Here is a 24,993-nt window from a genome sequence, read left to right on the forward strand (position 1 = left end):
CCCCGTGGCCGTTATCGTCGATTTTAAAGGAAGAGAACCGTGATGCCTCCCAGTGGAATTTCAACGCCTTCGTAGTGAGAGAGAACTTGCTTCGAGGAAGCTCGGACGAACCGCGTGAGTGCGTTTTACCGCGTGGAATTCCCGATGGAACTCAGCGTAGATTAATTGGCCATGATAATTATTTCGTTGGCGCTCGCGTTTTGGATAACAGATGTTGCCGGCAGTGGGAATAATTAATTATGATTGACCATTAGATTGGTTGGCAAGTGTTTAACGCATAGAATCGCTCGGATCTCTTTTTTGTAGGATTGAAGTAATTCTGTTAATGAGATTTGAAACTGATAAGTCGCAAGCTAGTTATAGGTTAATATGCTTGTCGAACTTTCGAAGTAAAAAGTTAGTTGAAAATGAGAGAGAAATAAGAGTTTGAAGTACGTATGTGTTTATCGCATTTTACGCTACATATTATTGATTGAAATAAATATAAGAAAACTTCTTTTAAACTCAGAGTCTTTGGCACTGGGGTTGCATGGTTTTATCGTAGATACGAGAAAATACATAAACTTCTACAAATAAATTTTGCAAATTACAGAGCAAATCTGGAAATAATAGAATCGTAAACGATCTCTGCGACGGAAGTTACACATCGGTTTGCTAATATACTATTAGCTAGTAAATTATCCTGCGAGAAGAACTTAGCGATAAAGATAACGTTCGTTCTGATTTATTAAACCGTCGAGGATAAATTCCTAAAGTTTCTCATTCAGCGGTGTCCGTTGATTCAATTACGACAGAACGAGGAAGATTCGTCTTGATTAAATTCATCCTCGGGTATTTAGCCTCGAGAAGTGAATTACAATGGAAATAGGAGGGAAGCTGCAGTTTGAGAAATTCGGTTTCCGGAGAGGACGCTAAGTTATTCATTTCTTCCGGGGTATCTGTATCGACATCTGGCAATGCCTGGAGAAAAATTACTATCGATTGCGCATACAGCTGCATAATTTCTATAGTGATGGTGATACGTACAGAAAAGCATCTCGGTTTCGCGACCACGGCTCTGCTGTTTCCTTTCTACGGTGGAAGATGCGAGGTAAGAGCTCGAATCGATCGAGACAACGATGGCCTCGGTAGAGTTAATTAGTAACTATTATCTTGATACCAACGGTGCAATTAATTACTGATCCGGGGATCCCCTTGTGCCACCCCATTTCGGACCTTCCACGCGTCTTTTCTTCTTTTTTCGCTTCCATTCCGCTGCCCTTTCGGTTCGTTCGCCATGCCGTCTTATTCCTTTCGTTTAATTCGAATCGCTCCTCGACGCAAAGGTGAAACGTCGCTTCTCTGTCGGCCAGCGTATGCCTCCTTTTTTCTAAGAGGAAGATTACAGCTTCGAGGACCGAGGATTGACCTTTCCCCGGCATTTTCTCGACTTTTTGCCACTCCGAACCTCAAAGAGAAAATCGATAGAACTACGAAGAGACGCGCGATTGAACTAATTGCGTCTGAAGAGACTTCGTCGATGAGGGTTACCGTGTCGTTTCGAGTCCCGTTTCATTCAATTTCCGACACTTTCCGTCTCTTCGGGGGCACTTTCCCTTTATCACCTCGCCCTCCATACAGAGCGGAAAATCTCTTGGAAAACTTGTTATGACAGAATTCTGTGAGGAGCTCGCTTCTCCACGATCGCCAGAGACGAAAATCCTAAATCTTTTATCAATCATTACCGAGGAGGAACGTTTCGATCTGCCAAATTCCTTCTTTCAAAATTAAAATCTCCTCGCTTAAAATTGCTTCAATTGAGAAGAAAGGTGTCGTATTTTTTAGCGAATAGTCCAACGACCATATTGTATTTATCAATCGTTATCAAATTTTCAAAGCTCCATCTTTACTTCCATTCCAAAAAAGATTTTTATACTCTACGACAAATTGGTACCGAAAGACCAACTATCAAATCTCTCTCATTTATTATCAGAGAAGAACGTTTCAATTCTCAAAGCTCCATCTTCTTCAATCTCTCTTACTAAAATGATACATCCACCAAAAAAGATGCTATATCCTCGGCAATTCACGATCTAAAGACCCCTTATCCAAAGTAAGATCCTCGTAGTTTGCAAATCCTACTTTGCCAAATAAGTCCAACCGTTGCCAGATCATCGTATAGGAAAGCAGCGCGATCGTTTCGCGAGAAGCTGCATGGAAGGTTTCAACGAAATCCTGACGCGAATAGCACCGCCGAAAGCCGATCTCCGCGTTCCCCCATAAAAATGTATAGGTATTTGCAGGCGCGTGTGCACACTTGCATATTGTGTAGCTGCACAAATAAGACTGCGAGCACACTCGCTAGCCGACTTCACGGACGAGAGAGGAGGCTGCAGCATTCATACGTGGCGGCGACGCGACGACGAAAACGACGCAGCCGGCGAATGCGAATACAATATTCAGCGCTGCCGGCGTTACTCTTTGTTGCTCGATTTTTCTGTCTCCTCCTGATGCTCTCTGCATCTCCCATCCTCCGCGCGAACGACCGGCCTCTCTCGTTCTCTCTCCTCTCCGCTTCAACTTGCGCGCGGTCCAACGCGTTTCCTCTTCCTCCTCCGGATTTCTGCTCGGTTTTTAAAGAGGCCCTTCTCTTTCCTCTTTCTATTGTGTTCTCCGGTCTTTCCTAGCTCTTTTTGCCTCCTCTCCCCTTTCTTTGTCTTGCTCTCGTTTATTTTGGTCTCTTTTTTAACCCGGATTTCTGGCCTTCTTTTGGTATCTGTTTCCCTCGTACCTCGAATCTCTTTTGTCCCTTTGGCGCTTCGTTTTTCGTGCCGTTTACGTAGCGACTTTGGCTGAAGGTAATTCCATTCGTCTGCTTGAGATTTCGTTTTTTTGTCATTTTTAACGAGCCAGTTACGAATTTTCGGAAAGGAGTGTTTGGCGTATGGGAATTTCGTTCGAGTAATTTACTACTCGATCAAATAAGTGGATGAACTTCTGGTTAGCGGATTCCTGGACTACACGTACGTTTTTGGACTATTATAAATACTTCTTTTTATTAGTACTTTTGTATATTCTTATAAACTTGTCAAACTTGTCTAAGAAAAATTCTTCCTACTCGGTTTATGGTTACAATTCTATCACGGGATTTTCCTAAATCCTTCAGTAAAGTGATACGGGATACTAAAGTAGTTCTTTGATAGCAAGGTTAATCATTTAATCCTTTCTCCTTTCCTTTCATTTTTGCCCAATCTAATCTCTTTTTCCTTGAAATTACAAAACTTTAATTCTAGCATTTACTTCTACATATGTGTGTATACCTCTAGCTTTTAATCTCTTAACTTCTCTTTGTGATCTAAACCGAATATTTTACTATTCTTTGAATAGATAGCTTTGGAATATTTATACAGATTTAAGTTCTACTACTTTTTGTGAATAAAGTATCTTAAAATTGGGAAAGAAAATGTCTGTAAGGATACAAAGGTAAACACAAGAATAACAGGGTTAAATAAATTAGACTCTAATTTAATTTAATTATTAGAGAATAAATTAAACCAATCCAATAAATTCACCAATAAATCCGACAAACGAAGTATTAAATTTTCCATCCGATGAATATTCCACGGGATAAATTTCCACGAATTTCCTCGTAGCTAATTGCCATCGTCTCACGATGTTTCTCCATTTACTTCTAATCTTCCTTTTGTGCGATTATACAAAGCGAACACGATGTTTACCATTTGTCGTTCGCCGTAAGATTCCCAGCGTGTAACAGCAACGGCGATTACAGCAAATTGCCGTACACCGACGAGAAACCGTGTTTCGTATAAATTTTGTTCGATCGCGGCACTCGATGGAGCTCTTGTTCGCGATAAATGTGGGCTCAAAGGATTGTACTGCGATCGTCAGAGATACGAGGCGGGATAATCAAAAAGTCCGAAGACTCTTTGACAGGATCTCTCCAATGTTTGTAACGGAATCGAGCTGTTAGTCTGAATACAGCTCGCGTTGCTTTGTGAACGATGTTGAGAATCTTCGCTACGATGGGGATAGATGACAAAGTTAAATTGTTTCGCTAGGCTGGAACAGAAATATTTTATTGTGAATGTTTCGAATGTTCTTATTCTGCTTTATTTTCGCGAGTGTCCTATCAAATCACAATCGATTCGTAAAATCTTTAATTGCTCGTCGTCGAATCATTGCAGTCGCAAGCGCACCCGATATATAAACGCTTGATCCTTCAAATAGGATGCATTATTCGAGCGCATAATAAATTCAACAAAGCTGTAATCAGGAAATAGTCAGGTCGACCCTCGCCTCGCCGCGAATATGCAACGTAATCTTCGTGCATGCGTACACCATCGTGTCTTCAGACGCCGTGAATCGAGAAGGGGAAAGGAACGAAACAAAAATCCTTTAAGAGGATATATACGATGTCGTTAGAAACAATCCGGTTAATTTCCCAGCCATAATGCAAGTCAAGAAGATAATAAGGATCATGAACGTAAAAACGAATTCCTAGAACAACCAAATTATGTAATAAAATTCTAATTATGAGATTTATTCAGCAACTGGTTTCGCGTATACTGCGTTTGTCTCCGCGTTTTAATAAGCGAATATGAGCTTTTCTGCAGGCTGGAATTTTGGATAACCTGAATATCGTACGTTACCTATTTATTATTGTATTGTATACTCAATAATTTTCAGTTTTAATTTCATGTTTCGGATGTTTATATCTATATTTTAATACAAATTATGTTCTATGCATTTATTTGCCTTTTCCCTTTTATATATTGCGATGAAACTTAAACAAATATTATAATCCACAATGACCTGACTGAATATTAAATTAATCGAAATACGTTCTTTATTGTTCTTGCAAGAGAATGATTGCAAGGCAACTTTGTTTTGTATAAAAGTATTTACTAGTGGAAAACACAGAAATTTTATTAATATATTCGATTATGTTTAAAAAGTTCAAGTATATTTAGATTAAAGAGAGTCATCTTCATCCCTCATGCAATGTGTTACCAAAATAATGTTGTTAGTCTGTGTAACATAGTATCTGTATCCTTTTATGTTTCTTCTAATATTTCTGAGCATTGAATTTACGTCAAAGTTACATTTATCTGTAACAGATATGAGAAAATATGAGAAAGAACTTCAGCAGATTCCTCAAACTACAGCTTCTACCGAGGAAACATATTTGACAGGTCTAATATCAAATATTTTCATGAATTTGATCTATCGTGAAACTTGTTCCTCCATTGATCATTCATCGAAATTTGCAAACAAATAAGCTTTCAAAACAATCTCATATAGTTTCTTTATCGAAGATAAATCCCCAAGATATTGAAAGTTCTCTTTGTATGTCGTAACGAGATCAAGGTTGACACATGAAAATTCGAAGATCACAATAAAATCATAAGATGTAAGATAACGTTAGATTTTGTTGTTAACTCTGCAGCGTCCTTATGGGCATTTTCAACCCAATTGTGTTTCCAACTATCTGAAAGATCTCTTAAATTTAATAAAAAATATCAAAATTCTTCTCAAAATAAGCAAATAAACAAGATTGGGACTTTGAAGCTGGAAAACTATAATGGCGTTGAATAATCCTTGAAGAAAGGAGAACATAGAATAGGAAAACGAAAGAAGACGAGATTGCCCGGTCGGATTCATAAATAGGCGTATATCGTTACAAGCAAACTCGGTTTAAGAACGAAATAAGTGGAACAAATCCTCCGTAAGAGGATGAGAGCCACCGTTTCAAGCGATCCGACTAATTTTTCCGAGGTCCGGCAATCAGCTGAAGATCAAGAGTAGAAACCATGACGCGAGAGGGTATCTTCGTCGAGGAGATAATCCTCAGGAACGCTCGAGATGCCATCGTTGTCCCTTTTCTCTCTATCGTCGTCCCTCCTCTCTCTAATGTTGTTCTTTTAGCAACTTCAGCTCGCTCTTCACGGCATCAAGGGATCCTCGTTGAACACAAATGTAACCACAGAAACGTGTCCTGTAACTTACAGTGTCGCCGTAATCCGGAACGTACGATATTAGCCTGACAACGCGAGGTCGCACTGCTGACACGTGAATGTAATTAACACTGATTGCCACGTGTTTAGCTCGATTGAGAAACGCGAACGAGCTATTCCACACCTCCTCCCTCCCGCAACTTCCTACAACTTCGCGTGGTTCATGGAGAATTACGATCCTTGTTATGGAATTCGATCGATTGTCTATTCTGTGTTAAATGGAATGAGAAATTGGCGGTTTCTTGTTCGTTTAGAGGATCTTCATTCCTGTCAGATCGCTGTTTGATTACTCTTGTTGAAAATTTCTTGTTCGATTATAAATAAGTGATTGATTTGATGGTAATTCTAAATTTGGTTTTCATGAATTGATATTAAAATTTGTTATGTTACCGTACATACACATAATTCCGATATAATGGAATAGAAATTTCCAAGTGTTCAATTTTAGATAGGAGTTTCGATAATAAGTCAAAATTTGATTTTTAAGATTCGATATTAAAATTCATTACATATCCATATAATATCATATATATAATTGAGATATAATTAGAATCATATTTCTATTTGGTTTGTGAGTTATTATGTATCTTTACCATCCTTGTGAACAGTTCAAAAATATTGATCTAGCGTTAAAACGTTCTTGCTGCTTTAATTCTATTAAAAATCCAGTTTACAGCTCTTCCACGTTACCCTGTTGAAAAATTTTGGAATTTTTCACCACATTTTCTCGGCCTACACGTTGGAATTTCGTATCGTGGACGCATAAAGACGTCAAGCAAGGTTTCGCCGTTTATTTCCGACGAGCGACGAGAGGCAGAGGTCCTCGCGGAGAATTAACAGTTACGGTATCGTTGGCTTTAATCAGGAACGTCCGCTCAGCTGAGCCTGAGGAACAGGTAAGAATGATGAAGGGCGGTAGATATTATCGCCAGAAGATGCTGCGTGACGATTATTGTCAAACGTTTCATCGGCTGTAAGATGGTCTATGGGGTGGCCCCGTATAAATCCATTCTTAACAGGTTCCACGAGATCTTATAGTCATCCTTATTTTTCTCGGAGACATCTACAGTTACATCGGTGTGAGAATGAAAAGCTGAAATTAATATCTCTCACTACGTTTTGGATATTCAGCTCCAGCTGCCAGGCTTTCCAGCTGCCGCAGAACCGATAAATGTATTTTTCACGGAATATTTATTCCAAGCAGATTTGCTTGAAATTCTCCTAAATCGAATTTTTCTTACGTCCATCTACGTGGAAACGAATCTTGTATTGCAACACATATCGACTATAAGTTCAATAACCTTTCATCTATTTCCAATGTAATGCGTGTACTACAACTACCTCTACAATGAATCAATAACTTTTTTCGTTCGTTTCTTCCTCGCTGGAATTTCTGCCAATAGTATCTAACCTCATTCGATATCAAGAATATAAGTTCTGGCTACTTTCGACATGTTGTAGGCCAAAAACTTTGGTAGATCACGTAATACATTCACTGTTTTTGAAATCACGATAACGATTCTTTCCATCTATCAAAAACTGCCAATTTAAAAATATTTTGTATAATATATGCAACATATACATAAAAATTTTCTATAATAAGCGTTCAAACACTCTCGTGTACCAGTACATTACATATCCAAAATCACAGGTCCCCTAGGAATCTTCATTCTCAGAGACAACCCTCTATCGTACAGTAAGAATCTTCTAATCGCATCTTCGGAAATTTCACAATTTCCCCGATCGACGATGATCGTTGAATAAAATTCCCAACGAGTGAATTTAGATGCTAACCTACCATTGAACTATAGTATTCACTAGAGAAATCCTGGCTCGTAGAATCCCGCGATTTCGACGGACCGATAAGTCGTCGCAGTCGGGGTCAATCTTCTCTCCTCCTCCTCCTCCTCCTCCTCCTCCTCCTCCCTCTCTCTCTCTTCCGCGCGCGAAGATTCTTGCATAAATTCGCATGATATTACGGGGTATACGCGCAACCACGCGGAATTGCGTTCATTGAGTTTTACGTAATTCCTCGCCAGGCGAGCGATAGTGGTCAAGAACGATCTCGAATTGAATTTCCGCCGCGATGGAATAATAGCGGTGTGCGTGGCTTTGACCGCCCTTCAATTGCAATGGGAACTAGCGACTCGTATGACGCCCGTAAACGAGTTGCGTCCGTTTCGCTCGAAACAGGAACGGACCAACAAAAAAAATAATAAAACACAGGAAAAAAAGGAGGGAAAAAGGAAAAGCTGGAATGTGGGAGGAGGAAATGGATAGGTGGGTGGAAGTGCACCGATGCAAATGAAAATTTTACTCGTTCGAATTGACGAGCTGGCGACGATACCACGCTCAATGCTGCTGGAAAATCATCGACCGAGGCGTGAAGTTCCTGGTTTTTTTATTTTTTAATTTTTTAGAAGGGGATATGACATTCGAGTGAAAAGTAACTTCGAAAGAGCCTTTGTTGTGTTCTTGTTTCGCGTTTTCGTTTATTGATATGCGATCGTCACTACGTCTCTGATATACAATAGATTTGACCGATATATGGTATATATTGATAACATGTGTTGAAAACATGCACGAATCTAATGACATTATTTAATGGGACTCGAATTAGTTTTTGCGCTATTTATCATGTTCATTTTAAAATTATTTAACTTTGCTTGTACTAAATACTTCCTATATATTTTTGAATATTATACAGGTTTTTCACTCCTTTATATTAAACGTTTTCATAAATGCATAAACGTATCTAATCTATTTATTACATGAAAACGTAGTTTTACTTCATGGTACGTTGTAAAAGTCACAGAAAGGTACTGTGAAATTTGTGCCTTTTCAACAGAGATATTTCTAATCTTTCTAACCCATATTCACTTTACAACATAACGTAGCACCAGATTTCTATCCACATAAAACACGCAACGCTAGCAAAACAATTACAATACTCCAACAAGGAAACAGGCGTTATCTACTGCAGCTAAAATTATTTCAACAACCTGCTGGCCATAATCCCTTCGGCAAAACCCACGGAGCTTAAACTCCTGCGTCTGAACAAACTCCAACGCTGTGCTGCAGTTGCAAAATTTTATTCGTTAAATAAGGACGAACCGCGTTACAACTACGGCAACGTGGAGACAAAAAGCTCGAAAAAAAAACATGGCAGTAGTTCTAATGTAACAGGATCAGACGATACATCTACTCTCTTATATTTTCTTCTTCGTACGATAAAGAGCCGCGGGGACCTTCCAAGAGGAAGATTCCAAAGGACGTTCCTGGAAGAATGGCGTTCCTTGAAAAACTGGAGGAGCAGATCTCCCGGAAGCTTTTTAAGCCCGGAAAAATTACAAGGGAATCGTTCGCGTGAGAAACGGGACACGGGTGTTTTCCTATTAACATACGGGCTGGAAAATAACGTCCAAAGGGAATGAAATATTTGTCGTTGGGTCTTAATACTGAATAGTTTTCCGATATTTGTAAGCAGGGAATTAACAATGAAATATAATGCAAAGCATCGTGGCGATATTAGCTGCAAACTTAGGTTCTTAATCCTTTCTCGCTCAGTTTTATGTACATACAACATTGTACTTTACTGTAAGCACGGAATTAGGAATGGAACATAATGTAAAACATTGTGATAATATTAGCTATAAACTTTGATTCTTAACGCTTTCACGAGTATATGTATGTGCGTGAATTTGTTTTCTGGTTTTTTTCATTTTTTTTTTTTTATTGACACGTTCGATATCATTAGATTGCGGATGTGTATGCATTTATGATAAACTTAAAATATATAAAAAATATTTAAGGTACACTATGTACTTGTCATAGTATATTTAAAGTGTAAAATAAATCTTTATATATGTGTGCATATATTTGTATCCTATTCCATTCTACTCAAACGTGGATTTGTAGACAATTAAAATATTTTTGTTAAAAACAGTAATTTTCATAAATTGCACGGGTTTTTATTTTTTATAATGATGGAACGATAAAATAAAAAATTTTTTTAAAAGTCTTTTTATCACTGTTACACATTTCACGATCTTAACTCTGAACTCGCTTACATATTAATTAGAAGAGTTAGAAGTACATATTTCTATTAAAAATTGAAGAGTTTGCAGCAATAAAGTTCTTCCAATATCTAATACTTATTGGAAGCAGAAGAAAGATATAAGTTTAATATTCGAAAGTGCAAATATTTATTACTACGAATATTAATTAACAAGGTATTTAGAGCACGCTTGAAAAACTAATTTGATTTTTATTGATTTTGAGTCGTTTTTTATCGGTTTACTAAATTAATAGAAAGCGGAACTGCCTTTCTATTTCAACATTCCACGTCAATTTATAAATTACACAATTCAATAGACAAACTCCGAAAATAGTCTTTAAATTTCACCTACCCTCGTTTTGTTTCACTTTATTATGTAAGTAGTTTTTAAAAATTTCGGCCACCTACTTTCTTATCTTCCTATCTCCAACTTCTATCTCTCTATCTATCAACGAAAATAACAAAATCTCCCACGTTGGCTTCCTTCACCCCGAGATAAAAAGCTAAACAAACATCTCGCACACACGTTTCTCGACTTCAGGTATAGCACATGTAATACATATAAATCCTTGCGTGAGACGGAGGATAACTCCGTGGTGTGGAGTGCACTCAAATTCCAACAGGGAGAACGAGAGAGCGAAAAGAAGAAAGTCACCCTCGCGAGGACACAGACAGAAAGACTCGCTTAGATTACGTAAGAGAGAAAAGAGTGGATACTCTTAGAGTGTCGTTGACGTTACTTCGCAAGAGAAGAACTCTTACGTTTTACTTGTACGGGCATTCGCGGGCTTGATAACACTGAAATTTCGAGCGCCACTTTGGACCGCGTGCTACTAACGGGGTAGAAAGACGCACATTCGAAATAGGAGTTGCAAATGCTGCAGTGTTGCGAATTCACGACGCCCGAGCGAGTTTCTGCGAGTCTATTATGAAATTTCCAAGATTCAATCGCTGCTACTTCCGTTTGTTTCCACCCGTGCTCTCGCGTGGAGAAGGGTTAATTTCATTTTTGCCAGAACTGTGTTGTTCAAATACGAACTGGATTCGAACGAAGAATTTCGTTAGTGGTTTCGTTCTTCGAAATTTCAAAATTGTTGAAGCAAGCGAATTCTGGATTCTTAGATTTCTAACCGTTAAACGTATAAAGCGATACACGAGTGATATCGAGATTAAGTGGGATATTACGTTGAATATTATTTATCGCGTATTAGGTTTGGATTATACTTGTAGCTTGTAGGTCTAATTCATAATCCTTGAAACATAATTTGACGAAACTCGAGGCAATTAATTGATATACTGCGCGCCTACGGTAATACGGTGTAATCTGTCGTTCACAGATACCTGTCAAGACGTCGTATTAGATGATCTATTACTTGTCAATAACCTACAGCATACAATAGTCTAACAATGTACGAGCTGCATAGCTCAGGAGTACGATATAGAACTTCAAGCGTTAATTGACACGAACAGAACGCATTCAGAGCTCAGGAACGTGTTACTACGGAATCATTATCAATATTTCATCGTCAAACGTCTGAATTCTAATTCATAAGTACGCTTGCTATCTGAAATAGTCTTTGCTATTGAACTTCCTTCGATAAGAACGACTTTAGTTCGTAACGACGTTTTAATGGTAATGATACTTGAAAATCCTGTCAGAGCATAAAGAGTTAAATAAATTTATCAAAATTTCAAACAAAATTCGAAATGAAATTCGAAATAAATTAGCTAGTCGATAATTCATACAGATTGCTAAAATACATATGTAAAAGCACTTGTTTCTTTTTTTGGTTTCGTAGAAGGAGGTTAATGTGGGCGTTTAAAGAACCGAGAACATGTATTCGTTCGTATCGTATTTATGGCTAACGAGTATACTGATATTAGGCTTTTGAGCGTTGTTCTTAAAGGCCACTTTACGTGCACTCACGCGCAGTAACGTTCTTGAAGATCCCCCTTACGATGTACGTCGGTGGATCCTTCAAACCCACTTTCGTAGTCCTCTGAATGCCTTCTTGGAAATGACACGACCCACGGCCCACGGGCCATCGACTTCTCGACAGCGTTGATTCAAATGGATAACGATGAGATAACGTGGCTAGATTTTCTATTTGCAACAGCGAATGATTATATTGTGTGTACAATTATGAAATCTTGTTCATTTTAAATAAATTTGTACTTCATTCGAACTTGGATAAAACAATCAAAATCTATATTTTGGTCCCATTTTAAATCCTAATAATTAGTCGTCCTAAACTTAATTTTATTTTTCTGACTTTTAGCAAATCTAATTATTATAAATTATTGAAAAACATCTATTAAATATAAAGGAACGAAATGAATTACAATAAATTGAGATCCAACTCGATATAAAATTGCAAAGGATTAATTTCTAGGATTTCAGGTAACATGTAAGTATAAATCCTTTGATTGCTTGAATGAAGTTCGAACGGGATATAAAGTATACATTCTTTCGTATTCAAATCTTATTTAATAGATGCATATATATGATTTATCAAGTTTGAGCCAGTTTGGATAAAATATTAAAATAGGCTCTCAACAGTCTTATTTTAACCTGCAATAATTAATTACCTCTATCTTAACTCGTCTTCAATTTTTTCAGATTTCTGACTTGTTCGTTTATCAAAAAAACTGGAGACTTTGGAAAGAGCACTGAAGAAGTGTTGTCATTAAGTCAGAGAAAAATTGAGTACAAAGTACCTTCTTCCACGAACAGCCCGTGCGTTCCCTTTAATCATCCTACACTAGCTCTTTCACTTATCATAGCTCGGTAACCCGTCAACGAATCCTCGTCTCCAACGTGTCTGGCTTTTTCTTTTTTTTCCAAACACTCTCCACTCGACTCGCGACCGAGACTTTCAGTTTCCTCAATTGCTACCAGGCGAAAGCGAATGCCTGCTTTTTTTAAACTCGCACCAGGCGAATTACACTTGCTTCTCCAATATTCGCGGCGTTTACTTTTCACGCGTGCTTCGTGCACACGTTCCAGTATCTCGTAGCTTTTTGATGGCGTCCAAAAAGCTTTCATTTTGCGCCAGTTTCGACTTTTATACCTTTCAGTGAGAGCTCTTTGAACGGAAGAATTCTATGAAACAATAAGTGCTTCGTCGAGTTGCACTGTAAATAAAATTTAGTGCTCTAAATTCTTTAAAACATTTGCGAACGTTGCGAGTATTTTATTTGAAATTGATAGTTCCTCTCGTCGAAAATGTTTCTATTTTCTTTATTGTTCTGTTTTATATCCCACTTTGTATTTTATGGAGGTTCACATTTTTTTCGATCCAATAAAGAATCAGTAATATAAGTTACTTTTCGTAATACGACATAGTATTATCAAATTTACTAAAAATTCCCGCAGATGGAACTAATTGATATTGGAATAAATGACAAGAAAAATAAAGAAAATACTACAATAAATATATGACGATGGAGAAATATCCGAAGAGGTGTAGAAAGGATGGTTGGGGTGATTTGATGATTAACAGTAGTGGAATAACGTAGTGGAAATTGAATTAATTAAATTGAATTAACAAGCAATTAAAGGAATTAATGAAAATGGTTTACACTTAATTCATCCAATTGAGTCATGTTAAAAGTAAATGAACTCGTGAAACTTATAGCTACTAATGTGTTTACTGCTGATTCAAATTTATACAATTGATTTTATAGCATGAAAGGAAGCTTCTCGGGTTTCCTATTATCTTCTAAACGTTAAATTATTTTACATCAGGCTAAATAAAGATACATATCTGTGCATCAAATCAAATAATATTTTTCGCAACATAATTTCTACGTCGTATTAAATAACAATATTTTTCCGAAACGAGATAATTTTCGAGTACAAAAGCTTTTGCAAGTTATAAATCGGGTGAACGCTCAATGCTTCAACAAACAGGAAATCCCAACACGAGAGATCATTATACATTTGTGTTAAATAACAATATTTCTACGTCACATTAATAATTTATAAATAATAATAATAAATTATATAATATAATAATAATAATAAATTTATAAATCAAAATAATGTATACTATAAAAGCTTCGAAAATCCAGTAAATTCAAGTTAATTATAAGTAACATAAGTTAAATTTAAGTTCAATCCACCAAAGAGGAATAAATCCAAGCAGAAAGATAATTTCACATTGAAGTTAAATAACCCTTTCTGCATCAGATTATGTAATATTTTTCTGAAAGAAGATGGTTTATACTACAAAAGTTTCGAAAATCTAGTAAACGTCCATCAAAGAGGAAGAAATCCAAGCAGAAACTCGATCGTCAATTAGGAGTACCGAAGTAGAATTCAATGAACTTCCAAGAATTCCATCCCCGTCTTCTCCGAGAACGTTCTCTTTCGCCTCCAAAGATATAACTCGTTCCCCAAGCCATCAAAGCGACGACCTTTCGGATCTCTTCTCTCCTGGGGGAACTTTTAACGGCACCCTTGGCTTGTCTTTTTTACTTCCATCGTCTCTCGGTATAAATGCGTTTAAGAAGAGTTTTATCTGTCGTATCCAAAAATAACGCGGTTCAACCGCGAACGGTAAAAGCCCGGAAGCGGCCGCGGACATTTTGATTATCGCATTGTTAAATTTCTCTTCGTCGATGCAAACCGCTTCTTTTTCCTTTAGAGAGAGAAACTGTTTAAATACAGAGATGACGCAAGCGTCACAAAGTGTCGTGACCGCATAACTAAATTCAAAGTAGTCTCGTACGAGTTTACTTGTTTTTGAATTATTTAACCAAACGACTAACAACGAGGACTTTGTGGGTGACGTTTGTTTTACGAGTTGAAAGTTTCGGAACTTCATAAATTCATACGATTGTGAAGCTGTCACGATGAATAGCATTCGAGCACGTTTTGAATGGTTCGTGGTGGGTGAGGAATGAAACAGCGTTGGGCAATATGTAAACGAACTGACGTTTAGCTGGTCGAAATATGACATATGGATTTTTAAATATCGAAAAAGGAGAAAGTTAAACGGTAGAAATAAGAATGAATAAAAATGTATTATTAGTAGAAGCAAATTTTTTTTCTACCAATAATCTTTTATTTCTTTTTATAACGTTTTTATTCGCCAAATGTATGTTCCTGTAATTTATTTCTTCTTCGAGAACATTTTAACACCTTCAACAACGAGTTTACTTGAGTACATACATATGCTACATGTAAAAAATAGGTAGAATTTCCTTCATTACAAATAGTGGTCAATTAGTTGATGTGCAAAATTCTCTTTATTTTGTCACTTTTTTTCACTTCTTATTTTATTTGAAGAATATTCTTACAATTTAGATTCTTCTCCAGGAGCCTATTAACACCGTCTCTGTTTTAATATTCATCGCTACAGACAGAATAATCCCCCTAACTTTTTCGCGCATCGGCTCGCAGCGTCTATAAAATCTGGCGTGCAGCGCGATTTTACAAAAACCAGATCGCGTTTTTCGCCCGGGTCATCCAAACATTCAGTTCTCTCTGTCTCCTCGTAAAACGAAGACATTAGGCTCTACAACGTCGTAAACATCTGAAAATTCCAACAAACTCTTGGCGATTCGTTGCATGAAAAGTTATGTTCCGAGGTTGGCGCGTGCCACGTGCCATTAGCCAGGTCAAACGAATGTGCGCGCGTGCACAAGGGGAAAGAGATTCGATGAACGAGATGCAATCGGTCGGAGTTAGCAGAGCGCGTCACTCCATCAGCATACCATTAGAGGATCAAAAGCCTATCGTGTCTATCTGGCGCGACGCCGTCGTCTCGTCGTCTCTATTATAGGGATTGTTTATCGGATGTTCTAAAAGTACCAGCCACGGAGACACGGGAAACCGGAAGCGGCAGCCAGTCGCTGATTGCGCGCATACGCGTAGCTATTTATCGGCTCTTCCTCGTCCGTAACGTGATTTCTTGTTTTCCTCGTCAACGTGTTCCGCGCATTAGCGTTTGCTCGATTTAGACTGGGTATTTCTATTAGTCATAGTTCGGGAAATTTTAAGCGATATCGGTATCGGCAAAGGAATATGGAAACCGTTGTTACATCATTGCCGGTGATATAACTTTTAATATTATATGTTATTTAATATTTACATAATATTATCACAAATAATATTTTACATTTAATGAATTTTATATTATTAATAATATTTATGGGAATAATATTTATATTTCAAGCTCCGAAAATTGTAAATAGAGAAATATTTCGAATTTTTACTTCGATTTATTATTTCAAAAATAATACATTCGATTGATACAAATAATACATTTATTGGAACGAAATTTTAATCAGGATTAAATGCATCTGATTGAGTTAATAAGAGATATTTATTTGAAAGTGAACTCATATCGTTTGTACGAAACATTATGGATTACTTGGAAGAATTAATGAACGTCTACTTATATATGAATTTCAGTTGTGTGTTTAAACTGTCTATCTTCGAACAATTATATTAAAAATATTCAGCCAGGACGTAATACTACTATACACATTTTTGAGGTAATCAAATTTTAAAACAAAGCCTTATTGTACGCCGTAGTTTGTTGAATACATTGTTATTAAATATTTTATACATATAATTTGACCTGAAACGTAGCTACAGTTTGGCTGGAAGCTTTTGACAGCTACTGGATTGTACTTTGTTGACTCCATATTCTGTAGCACTAATTTTTTATACATAAATTCTCGAATTTCGAGTACAATGAATTTCGGTTTTGTTTTCTCAATCTTCTATAATTTTTATCTATATAATTACGAGAAGTCTGCGAAGTCAATGGACATTCTATCGATATTATATGATTGCACAAGAGACAAGCGATATTAGGCCCATAACGGAAACCCTGCGTCTCGGCTACTTACCTTCACTAATGTCGTCATTGAAATGCCTGATGACTGATTGAAACGCCCACCATACCTAATCTAGCCTGTAACTAATTCCAAATGTACGCGCGCGTTGCCTTGTCCTCGAGGCTACTGAGTTAATCGAGAATTGAATCGAAACAGAGATAGCGCGGTGTTTGGTTGATGGAAAATTCGATCGACCCGTTTCTAATCAATTTTACTCGCTCAGACACACTTCATTATTCACGAGTATGTCGGCTAGTCGCAAATATGATCTTTTTATTACACTTTTAGTTTCTATAAGTAATCCATCAATCCTGCAACATAAATATTTCATCATTCTCTTATTCATTAAAACGTTAGAAATTTGTGTAAATTCTTTAAAAAGTTGGTTTTCATCAGAAAGTTTTGTTTCTTTGAGATAATTTAATAGAAGATTTTCAATTTCTCCGAGATCCATAAGAGTAGAGATACACATTATTTTTATTTCGAATCGAGAACTCGTTGAAAATGTAGGATCCGCGGTGATTGATGAGAATTTTCGTAAGCAAATGATTACGTCGTTCGCAAATATTGAACCATTGCTAGAACATCGGTGGTCGAGCTACTAAAATCCAAAAAGCGATTCGAAGTAAATTGTGAAACTTCTGCATTACGGGACTTTGTATAGACATTGCGGACATGGATAGTAAAATATACCCGTTCCTTTTCGGTTGATTTTTATATTATCCAAAAAGAAACAAAAATGATAAAAATAGCATTGCAGCAGACGACTGTCATGTAGGTTTATGTTACCGCTTTCAATATTTTTTGGCAGCAATATCGTAAAAGTTGTATGGCATTTCCATTCAGCTTATTGAATTTCGGAGCCTCCTCGTACATGATAGATTCCATATATCTATGATACCTTGTTTTTCAGTATTATATGAATTGAGAAAAAAAGAATCGTTCAGTGTTTACAAAATTTTTCATTTGTGTTTCAAACACTGCTTTTTAGCTATCCTTTCATTAAAATCTCATAGTAGTTCTAGTTTTATATTTAAAAAGCTTTTTCCTGTTTCTTACTCTAAAAACAGGACGTATTGAAATATTATAATATATATTATAATAAATATTATAATAAATATTTTGCAATATCAAAATTGCATTATGTCGTATATTTAAGAAACTTCCTGCTAGTTCTATAAAATATTCTTACTCCAAGAAAAGTACGAATTGGGACATTTATAGCATGAAATTTTAGTAATATCAGAATTACATCGAATTTAATGTTTAAGAAGGTTTGTGTCATTTTTGTAGGATATTTTTACTTTGAGAAAAAAAGGAGGCGAAATAGAATAGAACATTATGAAAGAAAACCTCTAAACATGTAAGTGTTTGAACGTGGAAGCATTTCTATGTTTCCCCTTATCGACATACATAATTTTTTGCGGAACGACACTGGTGTCAAACTAAAACGAATCTCGGCCGCAGTTAAACCACAACGATGACATCGCTCAAGTCATCTGCATACATTAAAAAGACGTGACATAACGCACACGACCAGTATGCGATACATGGTAATCACATCCAGCGCAACGTCATTAATAATTCATTCAACTCGCCATAGAGACGCATCAAAACTTAAAACACCAAATATAAACGTGTCAGAATGTTCGCTCAATCGTGTATGCGTTCCGAAGAATACGCGTTCCACGTACGAATTACTGGATAAATTCACTTGAAAATCTCTTTCACCATAAAATCGCATTTAGTAAATTGTAAAAAATGTTTTCATTCGTCCGACGATTGCTCCAGAAGAATCGTACGAATAGATGGAAGATTGTTAAAAATGTAAAGATACATATAGCTCGAAATTTTTATAATATTTCTCATGTTAATCTGCAGTAACGTTATATTATGAAAATTAAATGAATATATTTCAGTTGCATTTATAACTTTTTATATATTGTCATCGCAATCAGCAGTAGTAATAAGTTAATTAGTTCTATTCCTAGACTTTTTGAGAAACCAAACGATTGATGATATTTCCAGTTGGATAATCATTTCACATGTTGTCTCCATAATTTTTCGATTCGTAAATACGTATTTACTCCAATTTATATTCATAACTCTTTACTCTGTATAAGTTGCAAATCCAAGGAACTAAGATATATCATAGTAATATATATACACTTAAATAAGTAATCGTTTTACATTGTACTCATAACACTTCTTTCATCATAAATCACAAATCGGAGGCCTGAAAATACATATCATAGTACAGTAATACATTTATAAAGTTACATAAATAATCATTACAAATTGCACTTCACAACACGCCATTCACCACAAATCATAAACCTAAATCTTCGAGATATATCACGGCGATGTCTTTACAACTAAATAAACATTCACACAAATTGCATTCAGAATTCATGATAAATCATGAATCTAATTCCTGGAGATCCTCAAGAATCCCAACATCCACTGGACGCAGCAAGAACGAAACCCTCACCAAAAAGAAACAGTCACAAGTCACGCCGACAAACCACCATGATGCATAAAGAAGAGCTCTGAAAAAAGCGTCAAAGCGATCCCGCCCGGTCATAATTTACCAGGTTTCGTGGAATCACATACGAGGTTGCAGAAACCTTTTTCATCACTTCATAACGCCAACGTATACTGACAAAAAAGCAGAAAAGAAAGAGGGGGGGGGAGAAGATGGAAAGATGGCAACAGAAGGGAAATTCTCCATTGAATTTCGCCATCCACGCCACGTGCTGCTTCGTGTAAAAATAACCAGGAAAGTCTTGCACGATTGCGTCAGCAGATCTCGTTGCTGTGTTACGCGGGCAGTATCAAAAATTCCGGAGGTCCCACGTGTTCCCGTGTCCCATGTCTGGCGTTCGCGTTAACGCGGGTGGTCCTCCGCGTCCTTGAGGCGCATCGGTGTTCCTCGTAAATCGCTATAATTGGGCAAAATATCGAGCAATTTTTCATAAATCGATCGATCGAAGGATCCTTTTGAAACGCAACGTTTTATGTTGCAGTTGTTATTTGAGAATCTTACGTAAGGGGCGCAAGAGGATCTGATTCTTTGCAAGCTTATGTAAGCGGATTTCATAAGAGCACTTCCGTACGTGATTGTTGGCGGAAGTTGGTAGTAGATTGGAGATGGTATTGATGGTGATAAGATATGAATAATTCTTTTAAGTGGTAACTATTGAATTGTGGTGATTAGTGTTGTGGATATTATTAAAAATTATATTGTCTGTATTATGACTAAAATGTGGAACTTGTTTCAGAGAAATCAAAGACAAGTATCCACCAATATATTTTATCAAAAATCACTTGAATCCCGAAGAATATGTCGTTATTGATCTATAAAATGTCTATAAATCAAAATCTTGTAAATCGAGAAATTGTTTATAATTAAATTTAGTGATATTCAGATATTGGTACAAGGAATAAAGGAGAGCTTTTGTTTGGTTAGTCAACATTTTAAATAGTCCAGGTGAATGTACTTACATGCACGAAATTGATTTCTCTACTTAGGTAAATTTGCATACTTTTAGTGATAAGATCGATGTATGTTAATATGAATATTAGCAAGTCGTTATGTAAATCGTTATCGGAATATGCAGGCATTGGCACATTCTATTTGTATTTCCTAAATTTACAACTGGACATATAATTGATATGAACAGCTATTCTTAAATTTTACAAATCTCCTTAAACATCTTAATCTCCTTAAACTCTATTTCATACTTCATCATTTTATATTTTTATAATTCGAAAGCCTGAGTATAACTGAGTGATATAACTAATCACCATATGATAATAAAAGGATCGGAAACAGCTCCAAGAAATTAAAATCATTAGTGAAAATATAACAATCACCTTCGCTACTTAATTTTCTTAATGTTCTAATTTCAACAACTCGCTTTGAAAAAATCACTTTTGGACAGTGGATGAATCTCAAAGGAGGCAATTGAAAAGTTTTCAAGAAACTTGATTAGTATTTCGCTCACGTGATCAGGGGCCATGCAATTATAATTAAAGCTGGGGTTTATTTCATTCTGGCATTAACATAATAACAATGATATTGGTACGCGGCTCGTGGCCACCATTTAAACAACTTTCAGCCCCGTGTTGTACACCGTTGTTCCTGGTAAACAACGAATTACGTAGTGCGCGGCGATTTCGATATTTGCGATCGTGTCCGGATGCAAATGAAATTGTTTAACGATTTAATTACGACTCACACTGTTTTCGTCGCAACGACGCAACCGTTGCGTCCTATCCACACTCGCGAGATCTAGTTTCATGGTTGTTTGGCCTGATGTTGAGGTCCACCGTTCGACCGTGTTCAGGCTGGATGGTGTTTGAATTTTGTTAACTGACATGGTTCAAAGTTCCGGTTTAACGTAAATTCAGGGGAAACAATAGTAAATTTTATGGGATAGAGGATTTCTTAAATCAACCATAAAGCAGTTTTTAGATACTGTTCAATGGTTTAATTATTATTTTATTGAAGAAATTAAAGCTTATCGAACAAAGATCGAAGATTTTAAAATATTTTATTGATCTTCTTAGGAATAGATTAATTGTTAGTAGTATCATTTACGTTCGTTTATAAAAATTATACAAATAGAAAAAGTTTAGATTTTTATTGTTTTTTTTTTATATTAAGAACTGTCAGAAAGATAAGTTTCAATTTCCAAAACTGAAAGCAAATCAAATGATCATAATACTTTAGGAAAATTCTCTTTATCAAATTCTCGTGTGGACCAGGCTCACTATAAAATCTGTCTAAAATCCTTTTTATCTGTCAAAATTTGTACCACCAAGTTAGCCAACGATGAACTCAATTCCAACGAGAATTTCGTGCGCAAAAAGCTTAATAACGTAACGAAATCGTCGATTCATTGAGCAGTTATTCGCCAGGCGTATTGTGTAGGCGACGATACCAGCCTCTGCCCGTTTAGATAGCAACAACATCCCGGATGCTCGAACGATAGTGTCTCTTCCCCCGCATTTCCTCGCGCTCAATACGCATCATCCTCCGAAAATGACGGAGTTTCGCGTCCTTCGCGACGGATCGTGTGTTTCACGCGATGATCCTCCGATCCTCATACGCTTTTTATAAAACACGGCTGCTGCGAACCGTTCGATTTAACTCTAAAACGATAGTGTTGAATTTTTAAGATTTCTTAAATATTATAGGATTGCAAGCGATCCAGAATGAAATGCAAATATTTGAAATATTGCTCGATATTTTCGAAATACTTGAAATATTGCTTGATATTTTCGAAATACTTGAAATATTACTCGGTAGTTCGGGAGTATTTGAAATATTACTTGATATTGTCCAAATATTTGAGATATTTCTACCACAGAATATTTCCAAAATATTTGCGATATTACTTCTAATATTTTTTAAAAAATTTGTTTGTAATTCATTTTTTTCACATATATTGAAGAAAAAAGATGACTGCGATAAAACATTTTTAATTGAGAATACTTACGATAATTCTATATATACGTAGAGCGATGTTTGGAAATTGAAGTTGACCAAACTGAGGTTAAAAAATGATTTTTCCTGTAGTGGACAATATTACGAATGATTTGTTTCGTTTCTCATGATGTTGGCTCAACTTTGATGTGAGCAAAAATATAGAAGGAAACAAACGGGGGATGTTTTTGTGTAACAGACTGGAAAAAGAGTTTTGCTCCGATAAATGGAGGGTTTGTAAGTGAGGACATGGAAAGATGGTTCCCGTCGTCGGTTGGATAGGTGGCTCGATGAAAGAAAAGTCTTTTATGTTATTTGTTAGCTTCGTTTTTGTCGATATTTGTTTCGTGTTACAGATGAGCAGAGGACTGTAATATCTCAGGGAAACGCGAAGTTGGTTTTGATCGAAGGAAGCAATCAATACTTTGAAAGTTACCATGTTCTATCAAATAAAATATTAAATAAGGTTTTTCTTTAGATCATCCCGTAAATAATGCGGTTTTGTTTAGACTTGAACTTAGATCAAATTTTCTAAGAAAGAAATTTTATGTATAAAAAAGCAATGGAAAATTTGCAATTAGTAGAAATATTAGAAAACATTATAAAATATAAGGAGAAGTACATCAATTGTTGACAGATATTTTTGTTTAATGTTAAGAATTATATACTGTATTTAATTGAGAAAGAATTATTTATGAGATTGTAGGAATGTAATTTAAAAGCACTTGCAATGCAATGTCAATTATCGATAGATTAAAGATCAATATATCAAGACTCCTAATACAGTGAGTCGTAAGCTCTTCGACAGTTTGGTTGGGAATGCCTCTAAGACGCCAACAAAACCCTTTTGTCTCCTCCTTCCATTCGTCATCACTCAAGAAGGTTCATTTTAATGTTTACATCATAACCTCTCGTAAATTAGCTGTCATCACTTTTAGCAAACCACCCAACTCAGTAAATAATTGTCTTCCCAAAATAACATTAACTGTATTAAACTATACTACATAAACATACTCACTCATTCTTAATATTATAATATCCTCAAAAAAATTATCTGTCTTTTACTAATATTATTTAAAAACCACTATTAACTTCAATCTTTCTTTCTGCAGCTAAAAACTGCAATAAAATTTTTCAACTGTTTTCATCCTATGAACACAACTGTCTTAAACTGTCGCACGTTCAAATGCAAACAACAAATAGGTCAGCAGGTAACTAAAGTTATTTGAAATAGTCGAATTGCCAGCGCGCTATCAACGACAATTTTAATCGTGTAGATTTGCTTACATTAACAGAATGTTGAGGTACGGAGATTGATGAAAATATCAGCGAGAAAAAATATTTCAATCTTCCGACTATACCAGAGTATCCAACTTGTTGCCGAAAAATTAACGCGAGATTCGATCCTGATTCTGTGCATCATATATTAAACAAAGCATACATACATTGAAAAAAAGCAAGATAGGTTCTAAAAGTACTATAAAGTTCTATATACAAAATCCCATATTTATTTTCGAACGAAACAGAATTCCAACCTCCGCAAATACACACATATCAAAGCCTCATCTTACATTCAATTTTTCATCTTAACCAAACCTCGATTCAGAACAAGAGACTTGAAAACATGAGCATACGCCGACTGTTAAATTATTCAACTTCTCTACGATGCTTGATACGTTCACGCATAAAGTATATTACACATCTCGTGTACCGTTTCATGTATTCGGTGAAGCTTCTTTACAAGCTCTTTACAAGCTCTTTACAAACGCCCACGACTGCACCGCGGTGCCTTTGGAAACTGTATATGTTCCATTCCTTGAAATTATTTCGCCGTCTCCGTAGCCACTCGGCATCGAGATGAGTAGCGAATTCTCTGAGCGTTCATAGGGCTCCTACTCACGATGATCCTAGGAAGAGGGTCCTTTTCTCGACCAGTGGAAGGAATTCCAAAAGGGCTAGCGTAAAAACGGCAGGCAGAAGAGAGAGAGGTTGGTCAAAGTTGGCCGGCTATACACTTTGAAGAGAAAACCGGCCAGGACGAGAGAAGCGGAGAGTCGATCGAAGCTTCGAAGCCTGTTCTACCTATAGCCATGGCTATGGTTCCGCTCAATTAGCTCGTAGTAGAGACAAAGGGGCTACCGACGGTTTTGGCAGTCGACGACGAACCTCTTTTCTCTCCTTCTCCTCTCCGTGTCCTCTCTTCATCCTCCACCCTATGTATCTTTCATTTTTTTTATTTTGCTTCATTACTCCATCGTCTCTCTTAGGGACAACGATCTTGATAGGGGGTGCCGTTTACGCGACCCGTAATTTTTTTGCGAGCTTAACGTAATACATACACGAGGCAGTTGACGAGGGGAGGGTTGAAAAAAAAGGGAATCTGATATATTATGCTGGTGCTTGAAATCGTGGGTCATAGCGCTGTGGGCCGTGGATAAAAATATCCTTCCACTGGAATTTTTTTTCCACTTTTTTCTTTCTCTTCCATTTTGGTTTATTTCAGTTTTCCATTTTTTAATTGTCATAGCGTATGTTAAGGTTGTCTCGGTGGCTTTCTCTTTTTTGATTTCGTTAGTCTC

The 24,993-nt window shown here is 36.5% G+C and overlaps 1 protein-coding gene across 11 annotated transcripts in view; it reads left to right on the plus strand.

Annotated features, from left to right (window-relative positions):
- Positions 1–24,993, plus strand: part of LOC100742198 (papilin) — a 163,921-nt gene that overhangs the window by 57,002 nt on the left and 81,926 nt on the right. The gene's annotated exons all lie outside the window — the stretch shown is intronic.

This window comes from Bombus impatiens, unplaced genomic scaffold (genome assembly GCF_000188095.3).
Source record: "Bombus impatiens unplaced genomic scaffold, BIMP_2.2 scf_0930, whole genome shotgun sequence".
Classification (NCBI taxonomy): Eukaryota; Metazoa; Arthropoda; class Insecta; order Hymenoptera; family Apidae; genus Bombus; species Bombus impatiens.